The sequence below is a fragment of the Bos javanicus genome, chromosome 20 (genome assembly GCF_032452875.1).
Source record: "Bos javanicus breed banteng chromosome 20, ARS-OSU_banteng_1.0, whole genome shotgun sequence".
NCBI lineage: Eukaryota > Metazoa > Chordata > Mammalia > Artiodactyla > Bovidae > Bos > Bos javanicus.
Genome location: NC_083887.1, coordinates 19,770 through 28,949, shown reverse-complemented (window position 1 = coordinate 28,949; position 9,180 = coordinate 19,770). Strand labels below are relative to the sequence as shown.

The following is a 9,180-nucleotide window of genomic DNA, read 5'->3' as shown; positions in this document are numbered from 1 at the left end:
TACAGTCCACGGGGTCGCAAAGAGTCAGACACTACTGAGCAACTTAACTAACTTAAAAGTCAAAAAGGATTATGAGTCCACTCATAAAAATGATTTGTTCTTCAGTTTTATCGTGAATTACCTGACTAAAGGATGATTATTTATTGTATTATTCCTTCAAAATTATAGCACATTGTTCACTTTCCAGATTTTTATTTAATTGATATTTATTTAACATTGACTCTGTGCCAGCACTGCAAAACCCACCCACACACCCTACACCAATTTTGTGATTTCATTAGAAACCACTTAATCAAGCAAATTCTATAGTTACCCCTATTTTACATCCTAAATTGGCACATTATATTGCACCCTACTTAACACTATTAAGATTATCTCTCTTTTTTAAATTCTTGATAAATATAATTCCTTGCTTCCTCACAAAATAATTTAAATTATATAAAAACTGGAACTTTGTCTAATTTATCACTGTATTCTTAGCTCTTAGAAGAATATTAGCACTAGATATTCAAAAGACTCGTATTAAATGAAAATGATTTCAGTGGGTCTCAAAATAACTTGTCTTTAAAAGGCATTGGTGCCATTTTAAGTAGATATTAGGTTTCCATTTTCTCATCAATGATTCGTTTCATTGGTTTTGTCATTTCAGATCACTTTCTTGAACATCAGATCATGGAAGATAGAAATAATGTTACTGAATTTATCCTCTTAGAACTTTCTATGGACAAGAAAGTCCAGATCCTCTGCTTTTTATTTTTCTTATTCTGTTACCTGGCTATTTGGTTGGGGAATTTGATCATTGTGATTTCTATTACATGCAGTCAGCTAATCACCCAGCCCATGTACTTCTTCCTTAACTGCCTTGCACTCTCAGATCTCTTCTACACCTCCACTGTGACACCCAAACTCATGACTGACTTACTGATGGAGAAAAAGGCCATTTCCTATAAAAACTGCATGACACAGCTTTTCACCACCCACTTCTTTGAGGGGGGATTGAGGTCTTCATCCTCACAGGGATGGCCTGTGACTGCTATGTGGCCGTCAGCAAACCTCTCCACGACGCCATCACCATGAACAGGCAAAAACGTCACTCAATTCTCATAGCGTCGTGTGCAGGGGGACTTCTTCATTCTCTTGGTCTCTTTCTTCTTGCGATTGTTTGACCTTTCTGTGGCCCCAGTGAAATAGATCACTATTTCCGTGATGCATATCTTTTGTTGAAACTAGCCTGCACTGATACTCACAAAATTGGCTTTTTTGTCATTGCCAATTCTGGCTTGATGGGACTGGTGCTCTTTGTGGTTTTGATGGCCTCCTACACTTTGATTCTGTATAATGTGTGCACATATTCTGCAGAAAGCCACTATAAAGCACTTTCCACCTGTAGTTCCCACATCACAGTCCGTGATCCTCTTTTTCACACCTGTCATCTTTGTTTACATTAGACCTGCCACAACATTACCAGAAGATAAAGTGTTTACGCTCTTCTACACAATTATTGTCCCCATGCTCAACCCGCTTATCTACACACTTAGAAACATGGAGATGAAAAATTCCATAAGAAGAGTTTGGTGCAATAAAAAGGTTCTGGGAAGGGAGGTTAATAATTTGAAGGTCATTCATCTGACGCCAGTGACTGTCTTCTCATCACTCCCTCTGTTGCTGATTCTCTCCTGCTAATGGGAAAATCAGTCAGAATGTGTAAAAGCCAAGCCTCCAACAACAGCTTGCCTTCAGTGGTTCCTTCTTTATTTTCCTCTCAATGCATTTTCCTTGATTTCACTTTTCACTAATAATCCCCTTTGTTTAAAAAAAAAAAAAAGAAAAGAAAACTTTTTACAGAGTAAAAACACACTGAAAAATCTGGAGGGAGAGTGATCCTGCCTGTATTGAAGGCTAAACCTGGGGAAACTTCGCTCTCAAAATACTTGGCCTCAAGGTATAAAAGGTAATAATATGTTAAAAGGTAAAAGACAGTTGAAGAATCCACCTGCTAATTCAGGAGACACAGGTTCAATCCTTGGGCCAGGAAGATCCTCTGGAGAAGGAAATGGCTACCCACTCCAGTGTTTTTGCCTGGGAAATCCCATGGAGAGAGGAATCTGGTGGGCTACAGCCCATGGGGATGCAAAATAGCTGGACATGATTCAGCGACTAAACAAAAACAAAAAGGCAGTTATAGGAAAATAAGAACAATCACATACTGCAAACTCCTTTCAGAACTATATACCTAGCCTCGTATCCTACAACTCTAGATTTCTTTTAATCAAGTACCTAGAGATTTTTTTTGTGTATTTGTGAACTGCGATTATTTTACTTAAGTGAAAAGAATATATAGATCTAAATACAACATAGTGTAAAGTCCAGCCTTATAGTCTACATGGCAAGTCTTACAGTCTGAAAAGCAAGTCACTGTGTGATCTGTTTGTGAAGTAACATTGTAAGTATTGGGGAAAATATATGTGTGTGTGTGTGTGTGTGTGTGTGTGTATATACAAACTCATGCTATTTTAACTGGGTTTGACATTAAGTATACATGATCAAGGAATAAATAAACTACAACTGACTTTGCTACAAAAAAGAAGAAAATATAAATCCTTTAGTTCCTCAAAATAGATGATTTATCTCAAAGTAAAAGACTTTCACTTACTGTCTAAATCCAAGTGTAGAATAATCCTAAAATAATATTTGACAAAATATAGATCAGACTCAGTGATGGGAATATATATATATTCTGCTGCTGTGCTTAGGTGTTTCTGACTCTGTGGCCACATGGACTGTAGCCCACCAGGGTTCTCTGTCTATGGGGATTCTCCAGGCACAAATATCAGAGTGGGTTGCCATGTTCTCCTCCAGGGGATCTTCCCAAGCCAGGGACTGAACCCAGGTCTCCCATATTGCAGGCAGACTCTTTACCAACTGAGCCATCAGGGAAGCCCAAGTATACTGGAGTGGGTAGCCTATCTCTTCTCCAGGGGATTTTCCTGACCCAGGAATCAACCAGGGGTCTCCTGCATTGCAGGTGGATTCTTTACCAGGTGAGCTACCAGGGAAGTCTAATGTGTATACACCCATACCTATAGGATTTTCATGATTTTCTAGTGCAAAGTATACATTTTGTTTGAAATACATTTTTAAGATTGCTGCATTTTCTTATGAAAATGTGCATAGTTTTGGATATAAAATGTAACTATTAATAGTATAGATTTGTATTCTATATAATGAGTTAAACTATATTTAATACTATAGATTTATTTTAGGTAATAGGATATTTTCTAATGTTTCTCTCTCAAATAATGTAATATTTTTTAGAATTAAGAGGAAAGATATGAATTTTAAAGAATCACATTATTAATATGTCATAAAAATGTTGTTAACTGTTCTCCACACGAAGATAGGCCATATTAATATTTGGCTATATTATGTGCGTGTCTCCTTCAGAATTTTCCACAGTTTATTGTGATCCACACAGTCAAAGGCTATGGCATAGTCAATGAAGCAGAAATAGAAGTTTTTCTGGAACTCTCTTGCTTTTTCGACGATCCAGCAGATGTTGGCAATTTGATCTCTGGTTCCTCTGCCTTTTCTAAAACCAGCTTGAACATCTGGAAGTTCATGGTGCACGTATTGCTGAAGCCTGGCTTGGAGAATTTTTTTTCCATTAATTTACTAGCAACAAAGATCTGTCTAGTCAAAGCTATAGTTTTTCCAGCAGTCATGTATGGCTGTGAGAGTTGGACTCTAAAGAAAGCTGAGGGCCGAAGAATTGATGCATTTGAACTGTGGTGTTGGAGAAGACTCTTGAATGTCCCTTGGACTACAAGGAGATCCAACCAATCCATCCTAAAGGAGATCAGTCCTGGGTGTTCATTGGAAGGACTGATGTTGAAGCTAAAACTCCAACACTTTGGCCACCTGATGAGAAGAGCTGACGCATTTGAAAAGACCCTGATGCTTGGAAAGGTTGAGGGGAGGAGGAGAAGGGGACAACAGAGGATGAGATGGCTGGATGGCATCACTGACTCAATGGACATGGGTTTGGGTGGGCTCCGGGAGTTGGTGATGGACAGGGAGGCCTGGTTTGCTGCAGTACATGGGGTCTCAAAGAGTCAGACACGACTGAGGGACTGAACTGAACTGAATATGTATGTGTCTTATTTTTGTACTTGCAAGATACTTTGCAAATATTATTTTGCATATTTGGCTTAATATTTAAATGTCAAAAAAGAATGGTGTTTCAGAATTGTAAATAATAATCTTAAGGAGGCAAAAGTTATCAAAGTAACTGAATGAATATGTAGTAAATAATGTAAATTAACCAAATCTTACTTATTTTCCCAATTGAATTATCTCCTCAAGTGGATCAGTTGTTTGGAGTTACATTTTCATAAAGATCATCCATTCATCTTCCCAGATAGTTGCGAATATCTGGTAATAACTGATATTTTTCAATATCCCCATCTCTGTGTTTGCTTATAGTGTTTAATAGCCTTCCATAGAGACCTCAGTTCTGCCTTCATGTGTAAATTAAGCATAAACCATAATCCATGACCTTCAGCCACGAACTACAAAGTTTAATACCAGATACTTTGGGTGAGGAATTTTTTAAAAAGATGCTTACAATATATGCCATTCTTATCTCTCTTGTTAATAAGTACAAGTACTAGGAAATAAAGAGGCCAGAATATATTGCTTCATTTCACAGAGACATCATTCATACAAATCTCTCTCTCGGAATGAGGCTTAAAATAAGACATTATTCTGCCTGCCTCATTCAGTCTGGATTCATGAGCAGTTCAGGTTGTGGGGTGGTGGTTGCTTTTCGCTAGTAAATCACACTGTATGAGAAAACTCATATACTGATTTTAATTCCTATTACGTGGGGATTTCTTATGTTATGTCGGTTCAGTTCAGTTCAGTCGCTCAGTCGTGTCCGACTCTTCGTGACCCCATGAATCGCAGCACGCCAGGCCTCCCTGTCCATCACCAACTCCTGGACTTCACTCAGACTCACGTCCATCGAGTCAGTCATGCCATCCAGCCATCTCATCCTCTGTCGTCCCCTTCTCCTCTTGCCCCCAGTCCCTCCCAGCATGGGAGTCTTTTCCAAAGAGTCAACTCTTTGCATGAGGTGGCCAAAGGACTGGAGTTTCAGCTTTAGCGTCATTCCTTCCAAAGAAATCCCAGGGCTGATCTCCTTCAGAATGGACTGGTTGGATCTCCTTGCAGTCCAAGGGACTCTCAGGAGTCTTCTCCAACACCACAGTTCAAAAGCATCAATTCTTCTGTGCTCAGCCTTCTTCATGGTCCAACTCTCACATCCATACATGACTACAGGAACAACCATAGCCTTGACTAGACGGACCTTTGTTGGCAAAGTAATGTCTCTGCTTTTGAATATGTTATCTAGGTTGTTCATAACTTTTCTTCCAAGGAGTAAGCGTCTTTTAATTTCATGGCTGCAGTCACCATCTTCAGTGATTTTGGAGCCCCCAAAATAAAGTCTGATACTGTTTCCACTATTTCCCCATCTATTTCCCATGAAGTGATGGGACCCGATGCCGTGATCTTCGTTTTCTGCGTGTCGAGCTTTAAGCCAACTTTTTCACTCTCCACTTTCACTCTCATCAAGAGGCTTTTAGTTCCTCTTCACTTTCTGCCATAAGGGTGGTGTCGTCTGCATATCTGAGGTTATTGATATTATCCCGGCAATCTTGATTCCAGCTTGTGTTTCTTCCAGTCCAGCATTTCTCATGATGTACTCTGCATAGAAATTAAATAAGCAGGGTGACAATATACAGCCTTGATGTACTCCTTTTCCTATTTGGACCCAGTCTGTTTTTCCATGTCCAGTTCTAACTGTTGCTTCCTGACCTGCATACAGATTTCTCAAGAGGCAGGTCAGGGGTTCTGGTATTCCCATCTCTTTCAGAATTTTATACAGTTTATTGTGATCCATGCAGTCAAAGGCTTTGGCATAGTCAATAAAGCAGAAATAGATGTTTTTCTGGAACTCTCTTGCTTTTTCCATGATCCAGCAAATGTTGGCAATTTGATCTCTGGTTCCTCTGCCTTTTCTAAAACCAGCTTGAACATCTGGAAGTTCACGGTTCGTGTATTGCTGAAGCCTGGCTTGGAGAATTTTGAGCATTACTTTACTAGCATGTGAGATGAGTGCAATTGTGCGGTAGTTTGAGCATTCTTTGGCATTGCTTTCTTTGGGATTGGAATGAAAAGTGACCTTTTCCAGTCCTGTGGCCACTGCTGAGTTTTCCAAATTTGCTGGCATATTCAGTGCAGCACTTTCACAGCATCATCTTTCAGGATTTGAAATAGCTCCTCTGGAATTCCATCACCTCCACTAGCTTTGTTCGTAGTGATGCTTTCTAAGGCCCACTTGACTTCACATTCCAGGATGTCTGGCTCGAGGTCAGTGATCACACCGTCGTGATTATCTGGGTCGTGAAGATCTTTTCTGTACAGTTCTTCTATGTATTCTTGCCACCTCGTCTTAATATCTGCTGCTTCTGTTAGGTCCATACCATTTCTGTCCTTTATCGAGCCCATCTTTGCATGAAATGTCCCCTTGGTATCTCTAATTTTCTTGAAGAAACCTCTAGTCTTTCCCATTCTGTTGTTTTCCTCTATTTCTTTGCATTGATCGCTGAGGAAGGCTTGCTTATCTCTCCTTGCTGTTCTTTGGAACTCTGCATTCAGATTCTTATATCTTTCCTTATCTCCTTTGCTTTTCACTTCTCTTCTTTTTACAGCTAAGTCATACAGTGACTCACTTAGTGGCTCAGTCACACACTTGATAATGTAAGGAACAACACTTCTTGAAACAGGCAATATCGAAAACAATAGCAGTAATAGTAGAATCATAAGAAGTTAAGTCAAGAACTTCTATTAGGTGTAGCCCAGTGACATCTCCATGTCATCTGACTTAGTTTGCTAAATGACTATAGCTTGCTGTTGATATCCTGCTTGTAGATCCTGAGCATCTGATCTTTATTCAAAGACTGGTTATTGAGATAAGCTTTAGAAACAAACTCAGAATGTCCTTTTTAACAACTTAATTCAACCTCTTAGCAATGTAACATAACCACAAGGAACTATCTAAGGAGTGAGTCTTAGTAAATACAGACCTTAATTAAAAAAAACTGGCACTTAATATTCAGTGAAACATAATAGATGCCATAGGCCTGACATCAGTTAGGTGGATTTTTCTTTTAGAGCTCCCCAGTATACGTTGAGATTTCTGTATATGTCGGGAGACAGTCTTTTTATTTACCTGATAAGGCTGTTCAGAACCCAAGTGTCTCCAGTTTCTGGAGGGATGAGGCAGAGAGAAAAAAGGTATAATTTTACCCATAGGAGTAAATCACTAGATTGTTTTAAATGATCAGTAACTCGAGGAGAAGTGCTTCTTTATATCTGAAAACACAGAGTAAAAGTCAACAATATGTCAGACAAAAAGTCGTGAAACTTGTGGTCATATTTAGCGGTCTACTCCATCCCATGCAATTGATCCCTTTGTTCTGCTGTCCTTGCCCAATGACCAAGGACATCAGTGAAAGCAATAGTCTCGAAGAGACTCATGAAGTTTTTGTGAACGTCTGTATGACCTGTCCAGCAAAGTGGGTGCCCTGATCACTGGAGATTGTGGAAAGCACCTTTTAACCATTTTTTTCTTTTCTGAGATATTAATCCTGAAGCCAGGAAAGGCATTATCAAATAAAAATAAGGTTTGTCAGGGAGCCAGGAAAAGCCAAGTGGCCATCTTGGACCTCTCATAGCCCCAACTCTTTGGTTTATGGCCATTTTTAATCCATTTTAAATTCCCTGAAGACGTGTTAACTTTTGTAGAAGCAGAATGAGCTTTGTTCATATGTGCTGTAGTCTGTTCTCAAAAGCCACATTCCAAGAAAACTTTGTTCTTTTAATCAGTGAGAGAAAACCAAATTCCAGTTTGGTAACAGCTTATATTCACTGTGAAACAATAGTTATTCACTTAGTCATAGTAACAATAAGACTTCAAAGGCAGTTTAATGTCTTAACAAACTTGTAGCATGCACAAAACTCTTCTTTCACTTGCAACACACCTGTTTACACTTTCTGTATTCATCACTTCATTTGTCCATTTAGAGGACAGCCACCTGTACGTTTAGACTTACTTTGCTTTTCCTTAATAGAATGGAATTCCATTCCTTATTACTTTTTATTAAAAACACACATCTTACTTTTCTTCAGAAACCATGACTTGTACTTTACATCATCATTCTGTAGATTGGTAAGGATAAATCACCCAAAGTTATATCATTTATAAAAGTATCTTCACAATGCCTCTGTTAATTAGATCAATAAACAAACATCAATATCATGTATCAATTCAGTAATGATTATTTCCCAGTTCACACAAGCCTCAAATTCATTTACTTTAATTTTCTTGAATTTAGAATTGTTTGATTTGTAAGCACTGACTTCTCTTTAGGCCAATTAATTAGAGCTCATTGAACCACTTAGCCTTTAGCAATTTTTTCCAAGGATGGAGACATACACCGAGACACACACAAATCTGGACAGACAGAAACCTCACAGTTTTCCACCTGAAATTTAAAATGTCTCTTTGTCCCTTTTATTTTCTTGGCTTGAGTTCCAGCTCATGGCTGGAGTCCCAGATAGAGTGGGCTGTGTATCTCAAGGACATGATAAGAGTTAACTCAGGTTTTTCCCCAGGCATGTTTCTGTTTCTCACGCAGGATCAGAGCTCCCCAAAAGAGTATTTTCACAAGTCAAACTTTTAGTAATTACATGTGCAAAAAGAACCAGTTTTGCAATTTCAAAAAGATTCCATTTTACCTAGTTTTCTCTGGAGTCTAAAGAATACACATGGCCATTCAGGGTTCAAAATGTCATTTCTCCTTCATGTAGTCATAGCTTCATAGCTAAGCTTTAAACCAGAGAGTGCTCAGATGGGCTCTGATGACAGGGGTAGACTGATTGATAAGATGTCCCAGCAGGGATTCTCTCTCTGGGCAGGTGAGGTCTTCTCTTAAATCAAAGAAACCCCATATATAAGGGATTTTTAGGCCTTGAGGATCAAAATTATCCCAGTTTTTCAAGATATTATTCAAGGGGGGTGGTTCTGGACTGTTAGGCCCCATCTGTAAGAGAGAA

General features: G+C 38.9%; 1 pseudogene; it reads left to right on the top strand.

Moving 5' to 3' along the window:
• On the top strand, positions 1 to 1,915 carry LOC133233393 (olfactory receptor 4P4-like; annotated as a pseudogene).
• Positions 1,916 to 9,180: the final 7,265 nt, after the last annotated feature.